Source organism: Tenrec ecaudatus, chromosome 6 (assembly GCF_050624435.1).
Source record: "Tenrec ecaudatus isolate mTenEca1 chromosome 6, mTenEca1.hap1, whole genome shotgun sequence".
NCBI classification, from domain to species: domain Eukaryota; kingdom Metazoa; phylum Chordata; class Mammalia; order Afrosoricida; family Tenrecidae; genus Tenrec; species Tenrec ecaudatus.
In genome coordinates this window covers 52,011,938-52,038,286 of record NC_134535.1, presented here as the reverse complement: position 1 = coordinate 52,038,286, position 26,349 = coordinate 52,011,938, and the positions used below count along the sequence as shown (strand labels likewise).

Here is a 26,349-nt window from a genome sequence, read left to right as displayed (position 1 = left end):
CAGTAATGTCTAGCCTGGGGCCAGGTACACAGAAAAGTTAGCTAACAGTGCCACTGGCATTTTCTTTTACATAATGATATTAATTTGAACAAAATCATTTACATAAAATGAGCAATTCTTATTTAGAGGATCACATTAGAGGGAAGTGAAAAATGTTTTCTATCAAAAGGAGCGATAGATCATGCAGCGAATTCTATTGTTTTTTGTTAACAGGCAGGTGGAAATGATCAGGAGAGAGTTGTTCAGTCAGGGCATGTAACAAAGTTCTCCTAGGGCTGCTAGTGACTGCCCCGGACATGTTGCACCACTGTAAGCCTCAACCCAAAGCACTCTGCTTAAGTTAGGGTTAATGGAACCCAGTTCCCTAACTCAAGACCCAGAGGCACCCCACTCCAGTAAATATCCACTTAAAGGCGCCCAACTCCAGCGTTGAGGGTCAGCAAATCCAACTCCCCGAATTAATGCCCACATGGTATCACATTCTCCAAGTCAAGCCCCTGCCCAAACTACTCAATCTGCTCTGTGGCCTGGGAGTCCACCAGTGTGTCTCCGACTTTGGCTCCTGGTTCTGTGGCACCTCTGTCACTGCACGTGTGTCACTGACATCTCAGGGATCAGGGAGGGTCACTGCACAGGATCGCTGGGTCAAGAGGACGCTCTCCACTCTTGGTTCCTGCTGGCAGTGAGATCCCGCCTCTGCTTCCTAGATGGCTCAGTTTCTACCCAGCAGCTTGGCAATCGCAAAGGATCATGTTAACAAGCACTGACAGCTGAACCCTTTCAGTGTTTCTCTCCATCCTGCTTTACTCAGATCCACGAGGAGAAGGTTCTTGCTGGGAGTTACAGAGACTGCGACTAAAAGATGGCTGGCATACAACCAAAAATATCAAAATGTGAAGCTATTGTTTCTCATCATATTCTTCATCTAGATTCATATATTTCTGAAGGCAGTGTTTCTATCTCTATAACCATTTCCTAAAGAATTCTATGCTGTTTGCTTTACACCATATATAAAGCGCAGTTTGGGTATTCTCCAGAAACTCCATCATACCTTTATAATGTTCTTTAAGTTTGGGGATGAAAAAAAAGTCAGAAGGGGCAAGCTCAAGGCTGTAGAGTGGAGAGGGTAAGCCTTCCCCATGAAAGTCTCCTAGGAAAGTCCTTAGTTCCCATCAAGACTGGGCCAGCATTTGTCCTGATAGAAAATAAAGTGTAAAGAAATAGAGGAAAGGAGTAGGAAGCAAAGGGCATACATAGAAGCCTAAATACAGACATGTACATATGTAAATATATTTATTATTATGGAGGAAATAGACCTATGTGCATATATTTATAGGTTCAGTAGTAGGGTAGCAGGTAGACATTGGGCCTCCTCACGCACACTCCCTCAATACAATAGCACCTTGCTCAGCTAAACGGTCATTCCATGATACACACCTTCCCGACATGATCACTGAAGACAGACGTATGTATAAGCAAACATGGTGAAGAAAACTGATGTTGCCCAGCTATCAAAATGATATAGCATCTGGGGTCTTAAAGGCTTGAAGGCAAATAAGCAGTCATAAGCAGCCATCTAGCTTAGAAACAACAAAACCCACAGAGAAGAAGAACATAGCCTAAGTGAATACAAGGTGTTGAACGAACAACGTAGCAGACACCAAAGAACAAAAACCATCATTATGTGATTACCTTCCCCACATAAACGCTGAAGACGAATGTGTGCATAAGTATGTGTGGTAAAGAAGGCTGATGGTGCCTGGCTATTGAGAGATATAACGTCTAGGGACTTAAAGGCTCAAAAGTAAACAAGCGGCCATCTAGCCCAGAAGCAGCAAAGCCCACATGGAAGCAGCACACCAACATGTGTGATCATGAAGTGCCCAGGGGACCAGGTTTCAAACAACAAGGGCGTGGGGGGGAATCACATCACCATGAATGAGGGGCATGCATGATGGGGGCCCAATGCCCATCTGTAGACAGCTGGACATCCCTTGCAGAGGGGTATTGGGGAGGAGATGAGTCACTCGGTTCAGTGTAGCAACAATGAAACTCACAACTTCCCTCTAGTTCTTGAACGCTTCCTCCCCCGCAATTATCATGACCCCAATTCTGCCTTGTGGACCTGGTTAAACCAGAGGATGCACAGCAGTGCAGTAGGGATCTGGAAACACAGGGAATCTAGGACGGATGAACCCCTCAGGACCAGTGGTGAGAGTGGCGACACCGGGAGGGAGGGGGGTGTAAAAAGGGAGAACTGATCCCAGGGATCTACATGTAACCTCCTCTCTGGGAGGTGGGCAACAGGAAGGTGGGTGAAGTGAGACGCCGGGCAGTGGAAGATATGATAAAATAATATTTTATAAATTATTAAGGGTTCATGAGGGAGCGGGGAGCAAGGAGGGGGGGATAGGAAAATGAGCTGATTCCAGGAACCCAAGCAGAAGGCGAATTTTGAGACTGATGAGGGCAATGAATGTATAAGGGTGCTTTACTCAATTGATGTATGTATGGAATGTGATAAGAGCCCCAATAAAATGATTTGTTAAAAAAAAAAAAAGAAAATCCTTATGCAATGTTCCAGGTGTTTTCCAAACCTATGCAGTTTTCAGTTTTCTTAAAATTGAAGCTTTCAGTTTTCTTAAAATGCTTACATAAAAACCCTTTATGATCATCATGTTTTCCTTAAGAAAATCTATCAAGTTTATGTCTTGAGACAATCATAATCATCTTAACCTTCAACTGACTTCTGCTTTGATTTGAACTGAATCTTTTTTGTTGAAGGCCCCCGCAAATAAGACCAAGACAAGTGTATTATGTAGAAAAACTTGTCTACCGAATCCACTGACCACAGACACATGTTTAAACAGGTTTTGTGTGAAATAAGCCCATAGATGTATGAACTTGAATCCTAGAATGAATACTTTTTACTTTCCCATTGTACTTTTGTTACTTTGCAGCTACTGCATACAAGGGAATGTTATAAGAACTTGATATAGGATTAATTTATTTACCATAGTCCCCCATGAAATAGGCACTATTGTTATTCCGATTTTACAGAAGGGGAAAGGAAGCACAAACATTCCATTAGACTTACATCCATGGTGTCCAGTTGAAGAATCTGTGCTCAACACTGTCTTCCACTAAGGTCTTTCAAATACCCAATTTAAACGTTCATTAAGTATTCTTATTTGAAATGTATTCAACATACTTTATGATATTTTATATTTTATTTTAAATGAATCATATCAGATATTATTTAAAGAAACATAATTTGCCCAATCATACTGTGATATGACAAAGTCCTGCCATAAAGATTATGTACTTATTTTCTTACATGGCTAATGTCATGGAGAACTTTTGAATTATTTGACATTGTAATTAACATGTCAATGGTTCTCAACAGTCACTACTTGATGCATCATAAAGCAACCTTTGTGGTGTGCTTTGATGCTGATGCCCTTTGTCATCTGACTTGGGCACCAGAGCAGAGAACTAGTGTTTCTTGTCTTTAGAGATTTCTTTAGCAATTGATCATTAATTGAAAAACATAGTGTAGCTAAGTTTTATGAAAGAAATGAATGTCAACTTCTAGTTAAATGCATTAATTGAATAATAGACTCTGAATTATTTGTATAAATTACCAGATTTCACTTTAAAATGGATTCACTTCATGGGATAATATTCTAGGAATAACATTTGCCCATTTTTAAAAGGAAAAAATGTAGTTTGAGGATTTCTCTTTACTACCTTACCAGCCCTAAGAAAGGATAGTAAGTGTGTGTGTTTTGGTACTTCATCATTAAAAGATTAAAATCAATCAGCCATGCAATGCGGTTATTGTATCAGCTTACGGCTTACTGTCACCTCACACCTCTTTCTTCTGTTTTCACATCTCACATATGCGGGCCCATCCGGTGGGGCCATCTGCTTTCTCCGAGGGAGCCCGGGTTCCGATCTGTCATGGCGCTGCACTGTCTTCTGGAGGAATCTCCAGGCCCCGCTGGCACACGCTGCGCTGCTCTGGTTTACTAAGCCACCGTCCCCTTTCGCTGCCTTTGTTGATTCCAATGCACGATGGATGACTCCATGTTTGTCAGCGCAGAACTTGGCTCCATAGCATTTCAGTGATGGTTTTGTTTTTTCTGAAGCAGATTGAAAGGCCTTATTTTTTTTCTCAAGTTGCTGCAGGGTAGACTTTTCCTTCCAGCCTCTTAGTCAGCAGCCAAGCATGTTGCCCATTTATGCCAGCCAGGGAGTCCATTGTGTGAGAGAGCATCTGCAAATTCGAAAATGCTGAGTGGTGAGGAGAGCAACTTGAGAGCTGGGGTTCTTACAGTAATTGTGAAGGTTTAAATGCTAAGTGTACTCTCCAAGCAACAATAAAATTTGTAATAAGTATAGTGTCGACAGAGTTATAGAACACTGCCCACTATGGCCAGGTCATAGATATCAAATGAAGTTGTTTATCCTTTGCATTGTGTCTCAATTTGGTAGAATTATTTATGATCTTGAACATGATCTGTAATGTTGCTAGGTGGAAAAGTTTACAGATACATTCTAGGGAGGATACAGTATTTACTTGAATCCATGTGATGCTCCTAACCTTCACTGTTTCACATGGTATGCTTAGAGTTCCTACTAATAGGCATTGAGCTAAAAGCTTGTGTTAAAAGTTTGTGGAACAATTCCACTTTCGTCTGGTTCCATTTTCCCACAAGCTTTTGGAAGGCTGCCCCTCATATAGCCAGTAAGAATAGAGTGTAACTGTGAAAAGCAGTTGGTGAAGGACTTAATTGAAAGCTGTGTGCACATATTTTTAAAACCATTGAGTTACATGCAGTCAATAAAGTTTGGAGTATGTTCATTTGTATTTGTATTTCCAACAGGTCTATAGTCTGGAAGAAATCAATTAGTTACTGCCATCCAATGTGTATAAAACACTATGTGAGACCCAATTCATTTTCCCTATAAGTCAGCCAGTTAATGAAGAGCTGTGAAGTCGTCTCTAGGTGCCAGGGAGAGGGCAGTGACCAGTGGTCGAATTCTCACCTTCCAGGTAGGTTCAACTGCTAGGCAGTGCTGCTCAGGAGCAGACCCTCTGCCCTGTCAGTGGAAGCGGCAGTGGGACAGTCATGAAGAACAGGTTTCAGACTAAGATGGACTGGGAAGAAAGCCTGGTGATCTAGTTCCAAGAATCAGACAATGACCCTTTGACTTACTATCGTCCCTTCCTGCTGGGCTTGGTTTTGCTGGATTTTCAGCCGCTAACAGCAACAACAGGTGTCAGACACGAGCTACAGCTGATTCAGAAATGAAAAATTATAGCCCATTCTCTACTCTTGTTTAATGTAAATTCTCTAGGGGAACATCGAATACGAAGTTGAATGATTCATTTCATCATTTATTCAAATCACTTTATTTATTTCCAAAACACTTATCATTATGTGATACATTGTATATTGGTTTATTTATGTTTTATCTCGCTTAACCAGAATGTAAATTGCAGTATTTGTCTATTGTTCATTGTTGAAATTCCAGGACAGGCACAGTTCCTGGTTTATGGTACGCAGTCACTGTTGAAGAAGAAAATTGAAGGATGTTGTGGTTGTTGTTGTGAAGTGCCATCACGTGGGCTCTGGCCCATATCAGCCTTATGCACATTAGAATGAAACACTGCCCAGCCCTGTGCCGGCCTCACAGTTGTTCTGGGCTTGAGCCCATGGCTGCGGCCCCTGCGTCCATCCACTTTATGGAGGCTTCCTCTTTTTCGTTACCCATCCATCTTACCAAGCATGTTTTCCTTCCCCAGGCTCTACTCTCTCTCAACAATATGTCCAAAGTCTGTAAGACGCAGTCTTTCCTAAAAGGCGCACTCTGCCCTTACTTCTCCCTATACAGATCTGTTTATCCTTTATAAGTCCACGGGACTTCCCTTATTCTCCAGCACCACAATTCAAATACATTGTGGTAGTCTGGGTGCTTTAGAGAGACGAATCCACAGAAATTCTTGCATAAGAGAGAGTTTTATATAAAGGGTAAGTGCACATCAAGAAAATATCCCAACCCAGTGCTGCCCAAACCCACAAGTCCAACATTAACCCATATGCCTGACACCAATCCACAAAGTCTCCTCCATCTCACAAAACAGATGCATTGATGCCGACTGCAGGAGGAAAGCCGAGTCAGTGAATGTGTAAGCATCTCAGCGCTGGCAGGGCTCTCTATATGGGTACTCCAGCACCCAGGGCTGCATTGGGGTAGGTCCATGTGGCTTCTCCTCAGAGTTGTCTTACAGGATGTGAGCTTTGTCAGCTGAAGCAGGGAACAGGCTAACGCAGCTGCACCTGTTCTGAGCATCACAAAGCAAGAGACCCGAGAACTCGAAAGTTGAGGCTTACCAGACCAGTTATCCCTCTGCCCTTCAATTAACCCCACATGTGTTATTGGCCAGGCTGGTCAAATAAATAGCGACGTCATGCATCTATTTTTCTCTGGTCTGCCTTTAAAATGTCCCACTTTCACATGCATATAATGCAATGGAGAACACCATGGGTCAGGTGCACCTTAATCCTCAAAAGAACATCCTTGTTCTTCAATACTCTAAAGAGGTATTGTGCAGGAGATTTACCTAATGCAACGTGTCTTTATATCTTTTGACTACTAATTCCATGAACACTGATTGTGGAGCCAAGTAAGACAAAATCCTTGCCAGCCTCAGCCTTTTCTCCATTCATCTTGATGTTACCTATTGGTCCAGTTGTGAGGGCTTTGGTTTTCTTTACATTGAGTATCAATGCACACTGAAGGCTGCAGTCCTTGCGCTTCATCCGCAAGTTCTCCAGGTCCTCCCCACTTTCAGCCAGCAAGGGGGTGTCACCTGCATAGTCCAGGTTGTTTAATAGGTCTTCCTCCAGTCCTGATGCCACACTCTTCTGCAAATAATCCAGCTTCTCTGATGACTTTCTCAGCAGATAGATTAAATCCATATGGTGAAATGATACAACTCTGAAGCAAACCTTTCCTCACTTTAAACCATGCAGTGTCCCCTTGTTCTGTTCCCACAACTGCCTCTTGATCCACATACACGTTTCGAATGAGCACCGTGGGTATTCCAGAACTCCCATTCTTCTCAAATGTTATCCATAATTCATTATGGTCCAATGAAGCACAAGTAAGCATCTTCCTGGTAGTCTCTGCTTTAAGTCAAGATCCATTTGACCTCAGCCATGATTTCCCTTTTTACACGTTTTCTTTTGAATTCCACCTGAATGTCTGGTAGTTAACTTTCAACGTAGTACGACAACCATTGTTGGTGATATTAAGCAAAAACTTTACTTGTGTGCAATATTAGGTGTTCTATTGTTTGAGCATTCTTTTGATATGCCTTTCTTTGTCATGGGCACAATTATGGATCTTTTCCAGTCAATTGACCGGGGAACTGTCTTACAAATTTCCTAGCATAGTTGAGTGGGTACTTTCTGTGTTCTTCAGCTTGCTGGAGCATTTCAGTGCATATCCTGTCGATTCCATTTGGCAAATACATGAAGCACAGTTTGAATTTCTTCATTCAGCACTATTGGTTCTTGCTCATATGCTAGCTCCAGGTTTGGTGGGCTGGCTATTCATTCGTTTCAGTACTTCAACTCTGTGTATTTTTGCCATCTCTTAAGGGCTCCTGCATCATTCAATATTTTTCCTAGAGACTCTTTCCAAATTAAAGATGAAAGGATTAAAATGAAAGGATGCTCGTTTCTAAAACATGGATTAAATGTAAAAGTACTCAGTCCCAGCAGAGCACGTATGCATAGGAACAGCAAGAAGTAGACACAGGTATGCAACGAAGCCATTTACTAGGAGAGGGTTACCTGTAACGTGACAAGCAGACAGATCAGACACCAAGCGCCTGAAGAAGCAAGAGGAAGATGATTAGCTCAGACTTCAGAAGTCAAGAATGATCTCCTGAAAGAAATGGTATCTGATTTTCCCAAAGCAACTGAGTCTTAAAGCCCAGGATGCTGGGATATTGGGTTGTTTTCCCCTCATTTATTCATACCCCACAGAAAGACCCACTGTAGCATGGAAACCGACCACATGCACTTGTTGCTTGACTGCTGGAGGAAGCAAAGGAACCTCCCTCGTTGTCAGTTACCCTGGGTTGGCTCTGACCCATGGTGAGTTTAGGCATAATAGAACATTATATTACAGTTCTTTGCCATCATAATTATCTTTAGTAACTTGGAAGATTGAAGATGGTTTGCACCAGGAGAAATCTGACGTGCCCTTTCAAGGCAAGCAGAATCGTTGTAGAGAAAAGTTGGCCAGAAATATGTGACTTGAGGGAATGACCCAGGCAAGGAGATATGTATGTAGAATCTTCCTCTTTCTCATTTGAACTCTGAGTTCAAATCTTGGAAAGTAAGCTTTGTTGGCCACTCTTCTCAATTGTCTAGAAACACTTTGACATTTGCAGTTTTTAAAATACTCCAGAAAAGTATGTTTGTAACAGCCAAAAATATTTCGTCAAAGAGATGAGGAATTTAGAAAGCTCATCACAGAGACAGAGGACGGAAGGGAGAGCGTGACAGTGCTCCTCACTGGAACAGACAATTCCTCACTGGAGGGATGAGAAATCCGTTTTCAGGGAAGACGGGGTGAAGTGAAACTTTGAAACCTTCATGACAATGATCATGGAAATTGTTAAATTATTGTGAAGACAAATTTGGTCAAATTCACTAACTCTGAAGTGACTCTGCAATTAGGTTTTAACTGCTTGAAATTTTTCTATCTGGCTCTTGTCAACCTACAAAAATGGCAGTTTCATATGATTTAACACACAGAGACACACACATGTGACTCTAGTTTGGACTAGACCACCGAGTTCAAGTCTTTCAAGCTGACTGCAGGAAATGCAATGTTAGCAAAATATTCAAAGTCTAAAGTCATCAAGAAGAGAATGGACACATTCTGACATATTCACACAATGAAAATATTTAAATGCTAAGCTTTTCAGTTCTTTGCCGTTAAAAAAAAGGGGAATAAATTAAGGATAGTTGCTAATTTTTGGTGTAGGAAGAAGCGCTCCTCCTCTGCATTAAAAAGGTTTTAAATGCTTAGCTGTGAGTCTAAATTATATCTGATTCTGTGTTCCTGCCTCAGCTAAAAATCACAATGCGCTAAAGGCACTTAGCTTTGAAAAATGCTCTGTGCTACAACCAGCTGCGGGTTTGTAGCATGTTTTTCTTGACTGAAACTAGACAGACTTTTTTTTAATTCTAGAAATTTCAGAAAGCTTGGGTTTTTGAGATCTATCTTCCTTTTTACCCATCCTAACATCCTCCTAGAAACACTTTAAAGGCATACGACCAGAACCAAGTCACTTGCTTGCTTAGTTTTGTTTCTGATTCTACTCTACTTGATTATAAAATAAAATGATTGATTAACATTTTATTTTACTGCCAATGCTATTATTGTCTTCTGTCAGCTCCCTCTGGGATGGCACAATGTGATATAAATGCACTGCTTTTCCTTCGGATGGTCTACTGTACTGTGTCTTACGATTGCAGAAATATAAAGCCTGCCACTCAGGAAATTGCCAGATTTACACACACAACTCTACCATTCCCTTACCATAGAAAAGAAAAATGTGGTTTTCTGCTCCCTAATTTACAGTGTATATATCAACTTCTCCTAAAACAGATGGGGGAGTGTAATAAAATCACATTTTGGGCCCTTAAGAGCAGGGGAAGGACCAGGCAGCAGCTCAAAAATAATGACATCACAAAGAGATGAAAACAGATCCTGATTTTTCCCTGATGTTGGTCCTTCTATCATTGGCCAAATAGAGATGTTTGGGCATTTTGAAAACTCAGGCCTGTTGTAAGAACATAAAAGTAAAATTGAGTGCTTCGGTTTCAACCAGAAAAAGTAAAAGCCTAATTTTAGAGGAATTTCTTTAGAATAGGAAAAAGAGCAAGAAGCTGATGGAATGTATTATCAAACAGAGTCTGGTCCTGAATTGTGCTACATTCCTGAAGTAGTTGGAAACTTTACTGTCTTGTCAGACACACACAGTTCTAGTCTTAATTAATAGTGCTATTGCTAGGAGACTTTAAATCAGGAACAGTATTTTGTTTCTCATGGGTTGAATTGACTAGATGACAACAGATTTGGTTTTTGATGATGCTATTGTAAGTAAAAAAAAAATGTGGAAAACAAGCAACTTAATACCTGTGCCATAAGGCTTCATCAAGTTCATGGAAAGAAGGAATTAAATGATAATGGAATTCTCCTGTGAAGTTTTTAAAGCCCCCTCATATTTATATCTCATAAATAAGAGTCTTAGAATATATTAATGGGTGGTTTGGGGAGTATGTGATTATTCAGGTAATTCAGCTTCTTGACTATGAGCTTGACACTTGGCAAACTGATACCCAGTGTGTTAGTCTGAGTACTTTAGAGAAACAAATCCACAGAAACCCATGTATAAGAGAGAGTTGTATGTAAAGGTTAAGTGTGCATCAAGAAAATATCCCAACCCAGTGCTGCCCAAGCCCACAAGTCCAACAATAACCCATTAACCCATATGTCCAACCCTAGTCCACAAAGTCCTCCATCTCACAAAACAGACACAGTGACGCCGACTGCAGGAGGGAAGCCGAGTCAGTGAATGTGTAAGCATCTCAGGGTTGGCAGGGGGTCTCCGCACAGGTGCTCCAGCACCCAGGGCTGCATCAGGGTAGGTCCATGTGGCTTCTCCTTGGGGATGTTTTGCAGGAAGTCAGCTTTGCAAGATGAAGCAGGGAACTGCTAAGGCAGCTGCAACCTGGTGTGGTCGTCACAAAGCAAGAGATCTGAGAACTAGAGAGGTGTCCGCCCTTCAATTAACCCCACATGTGTTTATCGGCCAGGTTGGCACAATAAACTAACTCACCCGGAGTGTGCCGTTATTCATCTAGTATGGAAAAATGGGGAAGAGACCTAAGAACAATGGGACTCCTAATACGAGGGAAGTAAAAACAAAAACCAAAAAGGTATTGCTATTATGACTCTAGTTCATACATGCATGGGTTTACTGTGCACAAAACATATTTGGACATGTCTCTGTGATCAGTGGATTGCTGGCCACAGTAACACATTTGTCTTAGTTTCCCCAGGGTGCCTTCCAGCTGAAGCCCTGGCTTTGAGGGCATTGCTTGGCTAGTTCAACCCAGGAAAGAGAGGACGCACAGATGATTGTGGCAATGGCTTGGTTTTCTTTGTTTGTTTATTTTGGTAGGGCAGGGATTCCCAAGCGTTTAACGTAGATTTTCTTGAAAAATACAAAATGATCACAGGGCTTATTAGGAAGATGTTTTAAGAAAATTGAAAATGCACAGATTAAAAAAGAAGTCCAGAAGAATTGTACCAAGAAAGTTTTTCTGTCATGACAGGTACATGCTAATTCCATGAGCCTAGCATGGACAGTCTTAGGAGGATTTCCTTGGGAAATGTTACCTCATCCGTCCTACATCACTGATCTTGCCCATTCAGGCTTCTTTTTCCTTCTTCCTCTCAAAACTCAAATAATATTTTAAAGTCACATGATATGAGTCCTGCAAGGATACAAAACTTTCAGTACTGATATAGTGTAAATCAAAGAGAGCAGGGTGTGTAGGGAAAGGATTTGAGAGATGGAAACAACACTTTGAGAAGTATCTGGATCCAGGCGGCTAATATGTCAAGAACCAATAGCTGCACGTTTTGATATTTTTGTTGAATAAGAGTTTCTATTACTTTTGTTTGCAACACTTTTGACTTACTCTTCTGAAATGTTTGCTGACTCTTCCATTTTATTTTAGTGGGTACATCCACCCCCCAGCCTCATGGATCATGAAGGGTGGACTTGGTAAATCTGTTTACAGTTTCTGTCAGCTCTCATGTTGATGATGTATTAGTTTCTGCTTTTGCTATTGGTGCCTTTTTCAAAGTGTTATCTCCTGATGAAATGTGGCTTTTGTTCCAGATTTAACCAGAAACCGTTCATTGCACCACGTCTGCATCTAGACATCATTCACCTGCTTAACAAGTTCTAGGCTCAGTCATCCGGCAACTAGTGAAGCGTCAGGGAAGTGATTCTGATGAAATCGGATTCCATGGGCTGCTGCAATCCTAGATGATCTTAATAGCTAGATTTTCTCAGTGCTGTTCTTACCAACCTGGACTTTCTAAGTAATTACCAGAAAATAATGTGGGCTCTATGTTGTTGAAACCCCTCAGCTCGGTAACCAGTCGCTCTGTCGTGGAAATGCGAGAGTTGTTTGCTCACGCATGCATGTTGTTAGGTGCCATCGAGTTGGGTCCAACCCTTGGCACCCTGTGGGCAACAAACTCTATAGCAACTCATTTCTGTACAGGTGGTCTTGTCTACTCTTGTTTGCCCTTTGAGATGGTTTTGCATTGTTTCCCAAGGAAACCTTAAATTCTTTGTTTCCATACATTCCCCTTCATGAAATATTTTGATTAGAACATGCTCAACCAAATGAAAACAAACAAAGTCTTCCAGCTCTCCAGTCAGTTATGACTCGCAGCGACCCTATTCGGCAGAGTAAAACTGCCGCTGTGCATTTCTGAGGCTGTAAAGCCTCATCCTTCTCTCTTGATGGATTTGAACTGTTCTCTGTGCAATTGGCAGCCCAAAACATAATGCCCTCTGCTGCCCGGGCTCCAGCAAATCTTTTTATTCATAGATAATGAGAGATAAGTGTTTACTTTCAGTTGTGCCTGCTCAATACTACTTCACCCTACTTCTTCTCTAAGCTGATCTTCTTGTCAAACCACTTGGCTCTTCATTTGTAACTCGTTCTGAGTGCCATTTAGGTGTGGTCAGGCATCTCACCTGTTTTAGCAGATCTTATGATAAAAAAAAGATTTGTTAAATAAATCATCACCAAATATTTAATTTTTGTCTTAAGCTCTTTAAAAGAGAATAATGAAAGGTTTTATAAAGGGGGACTAAAGCAGAGGTGAGTTTGTACTTACCATGCAGGGGCCAGGGATGGATGCTTGGCTGATCCGCATTAAGTGTATCCATCACACATCTTCCAATGGAGACCTGTGTTGTCAGGATGCTGAAGAAAGCTCTGTGAAGCTTCTAGACTAAGACAGACTAGGAAGATAGGTCTGGGCATTTATTTCCAAACCTCAGCCAATGAAAACCTAATGCTTTATATTCATCCAATCTGTGACTCTTCATGGGGCGAGCACAAGACTGGGCAGCTTCATGATTCAGGAGGCCACTCAGTCACAGCTGACAGAAACAATATAGGGACCAAATGTGGTCTTGGAGAGACAAGAAAGTCAGGCATGCAGGTCAGATTTGAGTCGAACTCATGAATAAACTGTGTGAGTAGCATCTCTGGTTCCCACTTCTCTGTTGACAAGAGAACAAGTTCCCTTGTTGCTGAGTTTCAAGGATGTGCAGCTAAACGCCTTACCATAGTAGGTTAGTGGAATTACTCTAGAATGTGATTTGAACAGAGAAGGGGTGTTTTCAGTGCAAAATTCTGATTGAAAACACATTTTATCAAGCACTATGAACCACAATATTTCTGTATATACTTGATTTGAGGAAATTAATATGGCTCATTACATAAATGTTCTATAAAAAGGAGTTATGTAAATTATAATTAATCTTTATAGAATAACGTTATGTGGAGGTTATATACCTGAACATATTCTTAGAGCTTGATGTTAGTCACCGACTAAACATTAGTTGATATTAATGATTTAAATTTCCCTTAAATTACAGTATTTTTTTAGCTATTAGAAGCAGTCAAATAAAGATATAAGAGCTGATCTCTATAAAACATTTTCTAAAATTAGCAATGGAATTAAGAACCACCATGGAGCTACTGGTAGTGGCATGAAACGCTTCAAGACTAATGTTTGTGTGCAAGTGTTTCAAAACTTTTCTATGACCATATTATTTTTGTTATTTAGTTTTTACACCTAGCGTTTCCCCCTAAATTTTAGAATTTTTAATTAATCCTTTTTAATTCTTGCTAGGCTTTTCATATGGGTTTTGATAAATATTATATGGAGCACATCAAAGGTGGTTCAAAATATTCTATTATCTTTTAATTTGATTTTTCTAAAACAGTTTGTTTTAATCTCTTTATTTGTTTCACTGGACTCTGGTGGTAGGTAGAATTGGTGGCATAGGATATGAAAATAATTATTTTATCCTAGTAAATTAATTTTCTCCTGAGAAGCATTTTAAAACATGGGATAGATAACATATAAGACCCAAAAGGTTCTTACAGTGGCTGCACATAAATTTTTACTGGAGTCTCTGTTCTTGTCTTTCAGATCCTTTGAAAGGCAAATGCTTTCCAGCCTCTCAGACCTAGCCACCTTACTTAATCCTGGCTTGTTCTCCATAAAAAAGGAAGTTCTTCCTTCTCATCTTCCTAAGAAGCAATAAGTTGCCTAATGAGAGTGAATGGAAAGGAAAATCGGTCACATCTGCCTGTTGTTAAATTTTCACATTAAAAAACGATTTGCAGGGCCGAAGTCAATACTAAAATATAGCAATCCTCGAACATCTCCCTTTTGCATACCTTTCACACCTCTAGTCAGAACTCTCCACAACTGCTCTCGAGCAAGGGACTACTGAGGATACGCCATCTTTGGTTCTTACTTTTGTCACTAGTGATATTCTTTGGAAGCTGGAGCATTGACAAGACTGTAGGTTCACGGTCCTACTATTCTACCCACATTAGGATGATGTTTTCTAGGAAACACACACCATCGATCATCTCATCTGCCGCTGCTCTCCATCCGCTCTGTTCGCCCCTTTCTGTTTTGCTAGCGCTGTGCTTGCAGCTTACAGGCCCCTTTCCTTCAGCTTTCCATCAAGCAGTAGGACGTGAAAACATTTCTGAAGCAATGCGCCTATGAGAAGGAGTGCATGAGGGATCTAGTCCACAGAGGGAGGGAGATGAGTCATCGCCTTTGCCTTTTAACTCAGAGATCTCAAAATGACTTACAGAGCCAGTTTATGAGTTCGCCAAGTGCCACACGTTGTTCCTCACTTGATGGACCTGGTTGGAATGCATTGTTTCATAGATGAATGAGCCTTGAGCGACAGCATGCTTCCTTCAATGGCCATGTCAGTTGCTGGAGCATGCACGTTTTTTAGGAGACCTTTGAGAGGATTGACCATTTGGTGCAGTTGGTGGACACAGTCCTATCTACCTTCGCTTTCACGCACAGATGTTGAACGGCCCTTGCAATGCATGCTCTTGCTAAGTTCTTGAATTTTGTTTTAGTTTTTCAAAAGAAGTAACAGTCAAATCACTGGACCAATAATTAGCAAACTCTGGCAAGATGTGTAAATTTTTTCAAAGCAATGAATGCACTTATTTTCAGTTGGCATTCTGTTCTCCTGCGCTCTGCAGAATTTTGTGCACTTTCTGGATAGCATAAAAATTCATCTGATCCTTCAAATTATCCAGTCTCCTACATAAATAAGATAAAAAAAATCTATAATACATGTCTGTGTCTTCCTTTGCCAAGTCTAGGTAAACTTTACCATCCAACTGAAGCAAGGCCGTTCTATTTTCAAAGTAGGAGAGTCTTTGCATTGTTCCCTTTCAGTTTCTTTGCTTTTATCACGGGTACTGATAACTGTTAAAACTCTCTTTTTCTGTGTATCCACTGTTTCGTCATCATTTAATACATGTGTTGTTGGTTTTTTTTGTTTTTATTTAACAATTTATTGGGGCTCATACAATTCTTATCACAGTTCATACATATACATACATCAGTTGTATAAAGCACAACTGTACAGTCTTTGCCCTAATCATTTTTTTCTCCTCTTTTCTTTTTTTACATTTTATTAGGGACTCATACAACTCTTATCACAATCCATACATATACATACATCAATTGTATAAAGCACATCCATACATTCCCTGCCCCAATCATTCTCAAGGCATTTGCTCTCCACTTAAGCCCCTTGCATCAGGTCCTCTTTTTTACATGTGTTGTTTTTAACATCAAAATGGGCTGTGCATTCTATAAAACAGGCACGTTTGTCTTAGGCATCTTTGTCACTCTACTCGTCAAACTTTGCCTCCTTCTTAGGCGAAGCAAAGAACTAATCTAGAATTTCTCTGTGCTTCAAACAGACCATTGCAAGAAAAACCCCAAACAAATAATTTGGGGGGAAAATCCAAGTTCTGAAAAACTAGGATAATATTAATACCATACCTCCAAAGAAATAGGAGAAGACTCAAGAGACAAAATTACGTAATTCCAATCTCCTGTAAAAGGAAAGAAAACAGAAGGAATTGGTGTCATGGGGAAATTACTGTGGTATATTATTTCTTAACCCAAAGAACTATGTCATCCCTAAAAAAAAACCCAACAACTTCTAAATGTTAGTCAGGAAGCTGTAAATATATGTACCAGGATCATCACATTATATAAAGTCAAGAGAGACAAAGGTTTTATATAATCACAGCTATGGGATGCTCTGACTCATACAGTAACCTATAAATACAGTGATTTGGTACCACTGAACATTTCTCCTGTTATAAAATATGATATCCCTGCCAGAGACCAGCAGGTATTGTAAGTGGGACACTAGTATACCAAGTGCCCGATAGCCAAATGATGTAAGTTCCCTATATATGTCTCTCAAGTCTTGGAAAGGTTGCCGTATTTACTCACGTATAAGCCGACTTGAATATCAGCTCAGACACCGAATTATACCACAAAAACTGCATAAGAAATGTGCTGAAAAACCCAGCTTATACACAAGTATAGACGGTAATTATTCTGATTGAGTGATCATTGTGGAGCCTAAACAAAATTTCCAGTCGATTTTTAATAGCTCTGGAAATGAGTAGCTAGTGAGTTTGAACTGCTAGACTTTTTTTCTTCAGCAGTCAAGTCCTTTAACCACTAGGAAACCAGGTCTCCTCTTCATATACTGTTATTTAAAAGTATAATATTTGCATCACTTGGGTGTATTTTTTATGAAGAATGCCTGAGAGTAAACTACCTTCTTGAGCCAAATTAATTGTAAAACTGTTCTACTCTTCTTATGAAAGACTTGCCTAAATTATCTATTTGGGAAGCATAACTTTTTGTCAGCTCCTTAGAAATGGTTGAAGCACAGGGACTCTCTTACCATGTTTATATTAATTTTTAAAATGTTGAAATGAAATTACAACTGTTTTGTTTGGGGTTCCATAATCCCACCAGATTTGCACTGACCCATTCCTGTTTTTTCTCTGCTTGGTTGGTGATTCAGTTTGGTACTCCCAAAATATTTCCCTACGCCTGTTCTTCTCTGAAGAAAAGATCTTCGCAACTATATGAATGACTGGAGTAGATCATTTTGGCAGCCACAGAGATTTTAACATACATACATACATACATACACATATACACACATGAAAAACAAAAAAACTCTTTAATCTTTTTCATCATTGGCTCAGTCCTTACCCTGGCCCCAAATTCCCTATCTTCATATTTATTAGAGATAAGCTAGGCAACTAGTTTATCACATGGCCAGTGGCCTTAATATATTTTAAGGCTCCATTGGCTAGGTTCAGCTGTTCAGCCATATGGGCATTTATTATTTTTAGACAGCTTTTGTTACAAGAAACACATGGAACTGGATCATTTGTGTAAAAATTCATGTATAGTACCTTGAGCAGTAAGTGGGAGACCTCACAATTCAGGCCTTGGGAAAGAAGGTGTCTGGGGTGCTTTGGCCCGTGCATGGCAGCCACTTGTTTTCCTGGGCTGGGGAATCTAACAGCAGAGAGGATCTGGACTGCTATTCTCCATCTGTGGCTAGGGAAAGGCACCGTGTTGGGTCCACTGAGAAAACCTAGGTGGGAAAGAACACATCGTTGGAAGTCATAGTGGATACGATGGAAATAGGAAGATGAGGAGAAGGCAAGAAAAAAAACAAAAACAAAACAGTTAGGTTCTACTTTGCGTTTTGAATTTTCACTTCTTTCCAGTTATCTTGCTTATAAAATGGTGATGACTAGTGCCTAGCTCATGTGTCCCTAAAAGCAGGAGAACACCAAGTAATTAGGACAGTGTTTAACCAAGACTTGGCACACATCTTACAGCTGAGACGTTATGGTTTAAAAGAAAACAGTGACAACAACAGAAATAGTTGCACTGGAACCATGCGTGGTCTGTGTGTCATACCGGCCTTTTTTCAAGGAGCGATTTTTCTAAAACAGATCCCCAGGGCTTTTTCCAAGGTCCCTTTGGGAGGACTTGAACATACCCCCTGGTTCAGTCACCATTTTACGACCCGGAACTCCAAATGAATGACATAGAATTAGTATCACCAGTTGCTGTTAAGCTGCTTCTGCCGAATGGAGAGCCAGTGTGTGTCAGAGAGCTGTGTAGCAGAGGGTTTCTTTCTTTTTTGCGTGTATAAAAGATAGTTTTATACAAAGGGTAATTGTACATGAAGAAAGCATCCCAACCCAGTCCAGTCCAAGCCCACAGGTCTGATATTAGCCCATATGCCCGATACCAGTCTATAAAGTTCTCTTCAGACTCGCAAAACACACGCAATGACGCCAACTGCGGGATGATCACAGGCCAGTGGGTAGAAAGTCTTTGAATCCAGCGGTGTTGTAAACATCTCAGAGCTGGCTGGGGTTTCTACGTGACTTCTCTGACTTAAGAGGTCTGGTTGCATAAGGGTAGATCCAGGTGGCTTCTACAGCTCAGGGTACCAGGGCCATGTGTCTTGTCAGCAGAGTGTCTCCAAGGGAGTGAGAAGAAAAGATAGTGTCTTCCTCCCGCCTCCAAGAAGGAATACAGGGTTTCTCAGAATTCTCAGGAGAAGGCCACGCCCACACAGAGGCCTCATTGGCTATGATCCAATTCAGACTAGACTCCACCCCTTCACTCTTCATCCTCAAATTGACAAATGATTATATAACTATCACCCTTGTCAATTTGACACTTTCACATAACTCTTCTTTAGCTATATATAATTTTTAAAGAAATAAAAATAAAATTGTATCTGTACCTAACTGGATAAAACTAAAATGCATATAATTCAATATGTGCTACCCTGATTTAAACATAACATTCTATAAGTGAACAAAACAAAAAATATCCTATGAGTAACAATTCCAGTTAAGTAACACCTCTATCTTATTCCTATAATCCTATGAGCATGAAAATTTGTAAGTCAACTACTTCATGCCTTTATCCCCACAATTTTGGGTATCTGATTTCTACACTGCCCACTTACATCAACCTGGTGCTCTGAGGAGACAATCATATTCTTTGACGTGAAGAATCATCATTTCAGTTGGAACCTTGTGAAGTCTGCATCCATAAGCAAAGTCAAATGAGGATAGGACATCCATAAGTCAGCAGCAATATGCACCAGTTCACAGGCTCAAATATCTTGTCTTCATCTCATTGGGTTCTGATCAACTCAGTGTGGGCTGCCTCACTTAATCTCACCAGGGTGTCCATTGGTCACCTCGCCTTTAGACCCTGGGCTCAGCACAAATTCTCAACAAGTCTAACCCTCTTGTGCTAAGTCATGAATTTCAGACTAGTCAGCCCGCTCTCGTCTTCTCCTCTAGTTCCTATAAACCAAGTTCATGGGTTTCAGTGGCAAGAGTCAACCTGTCTCTTAACTGCTGCATTTCTCCCACCTCCACTCAACAAGTGGATCCAGGTGGTCACCTAGCAAGCATTTCAGCCTGCCCACAGGCTTCCTTCAATGTTCAGTTCTAGAGAGGAGTTTTCTTTATGGTTCCAGATTTTTCCCAGCTTCTGACAACAACCACTAGTTCAAGATTTCCAAAACACCAAAGATTTCCTCTTTCTTCAATCAGTCAATCTTGACCCTAGGTAAATTTCTTGGAATGTAAATGTCTTGAGTACTCCAAAGCACTGGGTGGGGCTTATCTTTCAGAGCCTTCTTTTCAGACATGTCCTAAACCCATCTAAAGATCAAATTAATGACTCGAGGCAGAGGGTTTTTAATGGCTACATTTTTGAAAATAGATTGCCAGGGCTTTTTTCTGAAGTGCCTGTGCATGAACCCCAACTACTAGCCTTTTGGTTAGTTGGCGAACACACTAAACATTGTACCACCCAGGGCCTCCTTTATACATCCATGCTGGCTGGCAAAAGAATAATGAGTTCCATTACCAAGCAATCAATGTTCGTCAGGTCATACATTCTGTAAGCAGCTCGAGTCAGACATGAAAGCAATGCTAGATGTGTTCATTTTTCTCGTACAAAAGAATTATTGATCTCATGCAGAAAATTTACTATGTTTCTAGTATTTCTCCATGTGTTCAATGCATACTAATAGGGTTGATGGCTGAAAAGAAAATGCCATGCTAGTAGATTTAATGGGTGGAAAAACCATTCAAGACACTCTGAAATATAAAAGGTGAAATATGTTTCTATACTATATACCTGCTCAGAGCCTTTGATACTGTTAATTTTTTAAAAGTGCGCTGCATTTCTTACCCTTAATCTACCGTGAATCTTGGTGTCACTAGGCTCCAAGTAACACAGGGCTGCACCATGATTTAGTGAACTGAGTGCCTCCTTTGGCCTCTGAGACTTCAGGGTACAATTTTTCCTTGGCCCCTTTCTGTCACCGGCACCAGCATAGTACTGATACACGTGGAATGCTCACGGAATGTCCCTTCACTGAATGAATAGATGAGTAATTTTTGAGTGGAATCCCAAAGAAAAATGATTAATTAATATCTTGATGACATGGACAAACATGTTGGAAACTTGGAGGCTGACTCAAAGATGACTTAAGTTATTCTTATTCCATGATTGTTCTTTTTGATTGAAAAAGAAGTTATCCCTATTTTCTAATTAGATTTGGTTATAAAAGTTAAAATAACTGCGAATTAGTCACCTTTTTGATATGGTCATGCATTTGGAATCTTTCTAGGAAAATTTTATAATCACATACCTTCATTGGTCTGTGCAAAGCAATGTATTGTTCTTGAGTACCTTTCTCATTTGGGGTATTTTAGGGAAGACCCTTCTGATAATACTGTTACCCAAGAATAGTGTAATATCTTTATGTGAATACAAAATATATCTATATTTTAAACCTGTACATCCATATGATATATACATATATCGTGGGTATATATGTATATAAACACACACACATATGTTTATAAATAGTATATGAGGGATATGTTCCAAGATCCTCAGCTGAAGCCTGAAACCACAGATGGTACTGAAATGTACATATATGGTTTTATCCTATAAAACATACGTAGGATCGTCCCCACCCCCAGCCAGTCCTGGGGTTTGGGGGCTTGGTTCAAGGGGAGTCTCTCTGGGACATGGAGGTACAGTGAATGGTATGACTCTTTGTTGGGCATGCCTACATACCCCCCCTAAGGTTTCCTGTATGGGCTCCAATAAATTTCTTCCCTTTTGCTTAAAAACAAACAAAAAAACATACTTAGGATAAAGTTGAATTCATAAACAAGAAGCATTAAGAAATGAACAACAGTAACTAGTGGGTGTATGGTATATGATAGATGCGCTGGACAAAGGGATGATTCGTTTCTCAGGGGGCATGAAACAAGATGGCATGACATATCAGGCTAATCATTTAAGATTTTCAGATTATGGTTGACATGACGAGAAACATCACATAGCAAAACTTTGAGTGGGGGTACAATGGGGATAATTATATATAAAGTAGCACTCTTGGTGCTATGGAGGGTGCTATGGAGGACCTCTACCAGGTCCTCCAGGAAAATATGAGGAAGTCTGCTGTCACAAACATTTTACAGCTTTGGAAACAGTTTTCCTTTGTCATGAATGGTCATTACAAGCTGCAATCTACTCATTGGCATGAGGGTTTTATTTTTATTTTTGTACATATGTGTCAAAAAGATATTGAAAAAAGTTTAGCTTTCTAAAGCAGATAGATAGATAGATAGATAGATAGATAGATAGATAGATAGATAGATAGATAGATAGATATATCCCCTGAAGTGTGACATTCCAGATAGGAATCTTTTCTATGATACTTACTATGTTTACAAATTAAGGCATCAGAATTTCTTACAGTGGGTGGAGTAAAACCTAATTGAGTTTCTTTAGTTCAGTTATTACTATCAGTTAACACATGCAATTTGTTAGGATAAAACCAGAAACTTTTAGCAAGCAGTTTTTATTTCTGGTCTCCGATTTTGAATGAGATTTGCTTAATCATGTAATTGAAGTAAATTATTTTGATGTCATAGCACTAAATTATTGAGACTGGGATTTGGGAAAAATCAGAATGATTTCCTTCTATTAACCAATTCTTTATCTTTAAATCCATCTTCATGCTTTTGCATTGTATTACTAATTGAAATGCATGAAGGTAGTGATTTTGCTTTTTATAGTCTTACAGAAGTATAATTTACAAAGAAGGGTTATGTCCTGAATCTTCAATGAGAACATGGCCCTGACAGCACTCAGAATTCCGGCGACTGGCCTCTGGAGCACTGAGACCATTAGTGTCTGTCCTTGTGAGCATTATTTTGTGCAGAACTGGATTACCTAAAAAGCAAGGCACACTTATGTGTACTTAATAATGTATAATGAACAATTCATTCATGAGTACAAACCATGTGAAATTGTTCACCACGAATTAGCACATAAGCACAAGTAAGCCTGTGCTTACTATGCTTATTTAGTAATCAACTTCTGACTTTCTGATACTTAGTTGTGACAAATCTAGCAAACTAATACAATAGTCATTCCTGATATATTCCACACATAGACAATCAGCTTAGTATGTGTTTAGCATGCAGTGTATTTGTTTCACATAGGTTTGTTGATTATACAAATATAATCACATTTTTGAGAACTATAATTGCAAATATGTTATCCTTTACACTGTCTTCCTACGCTCTGAAGTATGAAAAAGATGAAAACCCCACAGATTGGTGATTAAAATAATAAACAAACCCAAGAGCATATTGGTAGTGCAGGTCAATTATTTTCTTTTTGTTGAAAAGATGTAGAGACTAAGTCAATTTGTGATAAATACTAAATCCATCATTATTCATTCTCTACAGGCATTCTCAATTTCATCAAAGAATGCTTATGTCTTAGCATGTTTATTGCATAATTTGCTAGTTACAGCAAGAGTTTGTTTATTTAATTTTCACTTAGATGTAAATCATTCTCTTTAGACTACATATTTGGTGAAAATCTCTTTTATTTGCTTACTTGAAAAAAAAAACATTTTCCAAGGAGGAACATTTCGTTGTAACTAATTTTGACTTAAGTTTTAGCTACAAAAAACATTAACACCTGTTTTCATCATAGGATCAACTGGTATAATCCTAAGCATACATCATCTTCCGACCGCTGTTTGAGGTTTGACAAAATATATCTCACTTCTTAAGCCAAAGACGTGTTTCGGAAGCTTTAAGCTTAACAGTTCAGAAACTAATTGCATCATTTTGAAATTTTAAGGAGACAGCCAAGCATTTCCACCCAGTAAACAAAACAAAGATGTAAGATGTAAAGTTATCTTTTTAAACCCTAAGGGAACACTGAACGTGAAGCAGCCTCCCTTAAAGTGTGGGAGTTAATTTGTCCGTGTATATTTGCAGTCACATTTAATCGCATGTGCAACCAGTGTGAACTCAAAACTTTTTACCAAATAGTGTCCCTTCATATCACCGCTCATCCCCAAACAGTCCATCCCTCCTCACCAACAGCCTTGTCTCCTTGTCCCTATGGATTCCTAAGCACAAGGCCTCTGAACCACAATCCTTGCCTAAAATTTTGGCTCAGTCACTTGGTATCTGATGAATTAATATCAACACAGTTTGGACCCTATCTGATGCTGTGCTTGCAATCTGCAAAGTGGATATTACAGTAGAACCTATCTCCCTGAGATTCTGAGAATGGATATATGTATTTACAGTATCTCTTTATGTATACATGTATGTTTGCATTTTTGTGCATGTAAATACATATTTATGCACACAGACATAGGATGAGTAAAAATGTCGCTACAAAACCACAGAAATATTTATTAAACAAAAATATCTAATGGAAAACTTTTTTCATGCACATTCTCTCTACATAGATAGATACACTTTGAAGTTTTTCATGTCTCCAGCTTTTCCCCAAATTATCCTGTGCTTTTAGAGTTACACCACATCAAAATGGCAGTTTTGATATCTCTGTGGTACTCAAAATATATTCCTTTGAGTAGTGGGACAGGACGAACACATAAGAAAATAGAGGAAAGAAGTAGGAGGTAAAGAGCATGCATAGAAGCCTAAATACAGACATGTACATATGTAAATATATTTATGATTATGGGGGAAATAGACCTATGTGCATATATTTATAGGTTTAGTAGTAGGGTAGCAGGTGAACATTGGGCCTCCTTGCACACATTCCCTCAATAAAAGAGCACCTTGCTCAGCTAAATGGTCATTCCATGATACACACCTTCCCGACAATCACTGAAGACAGACGTGTGCATAAGCAAACATGGTGAAGAAAGCTGATGGTACCCGGCTATCAAAAAGATATCGCGTCTGGGGTCTTAAAGACTTGAAGGCATCTAACTCGGAAGCAACAAAGCCCACAGAGAAGCACACAAGCCTTAAGTGAACACGAGGTGTTGAAGGAATCAGGTAGCAGACACCAAAGAACAAAAACCATCATTGTGTGATCACCTTCCCCACATAAACACTGAAGACGAATGTGTACATTAGTAAGTGTGTTGAAGAAAGCTGATGATTCCTAGCTATTGAGAGATATAGCGTCTGGGGACTTAAAGGCTTGAATGTAAACAAGCAGCCATCTAGCCCAGAAGCAACAAAGCCCACATGGAAGCAGCACACCAACATGTATGATCACGAAAGCCTGAGGGGACCAGGTTTCAAACAACAAAGATGTGTGTGTGGGGCGGGGGTAGGATTATATCATCGTGAATGAGGGGAGTGCGTGATGGGGACCCAATGCCCATCTGTAGACAACTGGACGTCCTTGCTGAGGGGTACAGGGGAGTAGATGAGTCACTGAGGGTTCAGTGTAGCAATAATGAAACTCACAACCTTCCTCTAGTTCTTAAATGCTTCCTTCCCCCCAGCTATTATGATCCCAATTCTACCTTGAAAACCTGGTTAGACCAGAGGATGCACAATGGTACAGTTGGGATCTGGAAACATGGGAAATCTAGGACCAACGAACCCCTGAGGACCAATGGTGAGAGTGGCAATACCGGGAGGGAGGAGAGGGGCTAGAAAGGGGGAACCCATCTCAGGGAATCTACATATAAGCTCCTCTCTGGGGGATGGGCAACAGGAAGGTGAGTGAAGGGAGATGCCAGGCAGTGCAAGATAAGATAAAATAATAATTTATAAATTATTAAGGGTTCATGAGGGAGGGGGGAGCGATGAGGGGGTAGGGATAAAAGGAAAATGAGCTGATTCCAAGAACCCAAACAGAAGGCGAATTTTGAAAATGATGAGGGCAACGAATGTATAGGGTGCTTTACTCAATTGATATATGTATGGACTGTGATAAGAGTTGTATGAGCCCCAATAAAATGATTTAAAAAATAAAAAAATGATAATAATAAAATACCCATAATGAACTCATTCAGCAAAAACATGAAACATGCATTTATGAAAGCCATTGCATTTTCAAATAAAAATCAATAAAATTGAAAAAAAGAAATGTTCTTGTAGTTGGGAGAACAAAAGGAAGTCGGGGTGGGGGTCAATATCAGGATTGCAGGGTTTGGTGAGGTAAGGTTTCCAAATAAAGTGCTTATAGAATGGACTTTGCTGCCATAAAACAACGAGCAGGTGCATCGTTGTGATGGAAAAGTAAAATTCCTCACCATAATAGTCTTGGCCTTTCTCATCAATGCAGATTTCCATGTCCTTAAAACTTCATAATAAGCCTGTGATATTTCTCTGCCCTTAAGAACACTTATCAGGATTATCCTTTGGAAATCCCAACAGATCCTCTTGGAAGCCATTGTTTTTATTGAATCTGCCTTCTAAACACACCCTAAGGAAACTAAGATGGGTACCTTATCTTCAGCCAGCCTTTGATTTTGAAGGCAAGGTTTAAAAATGTTTTGTTTCGAATTAACCGCTCATGTCGGAAACTGGAAGCCTAGAAGCAATGTGTTTTGGCTTACCTCATATACACAGGCAGAGTTACATGTGTTTTCATGTACAGATGTTTGTATATATGTCAATAATTTTGAATAATAGTGCATTTATAATGATTTCATGTAATGAGTATATAAAATTTATCTAAAAGTAC

At 39.8% G+C, this 26,349-nt stretch overlaps 1 protein-coding gene across 1 annotated transcript in view; it reads left to right on the top strand.

Moving 5' to 3' along the window:
- The window catches only part of NAV3 (neuron navigator 3), a 924,907-nt gene that overhangs the window by 355,246 nt on the left and 543,312 nt on the right, over positions 1-26,349 (top strand). The window lies entirely within an intron of this gene.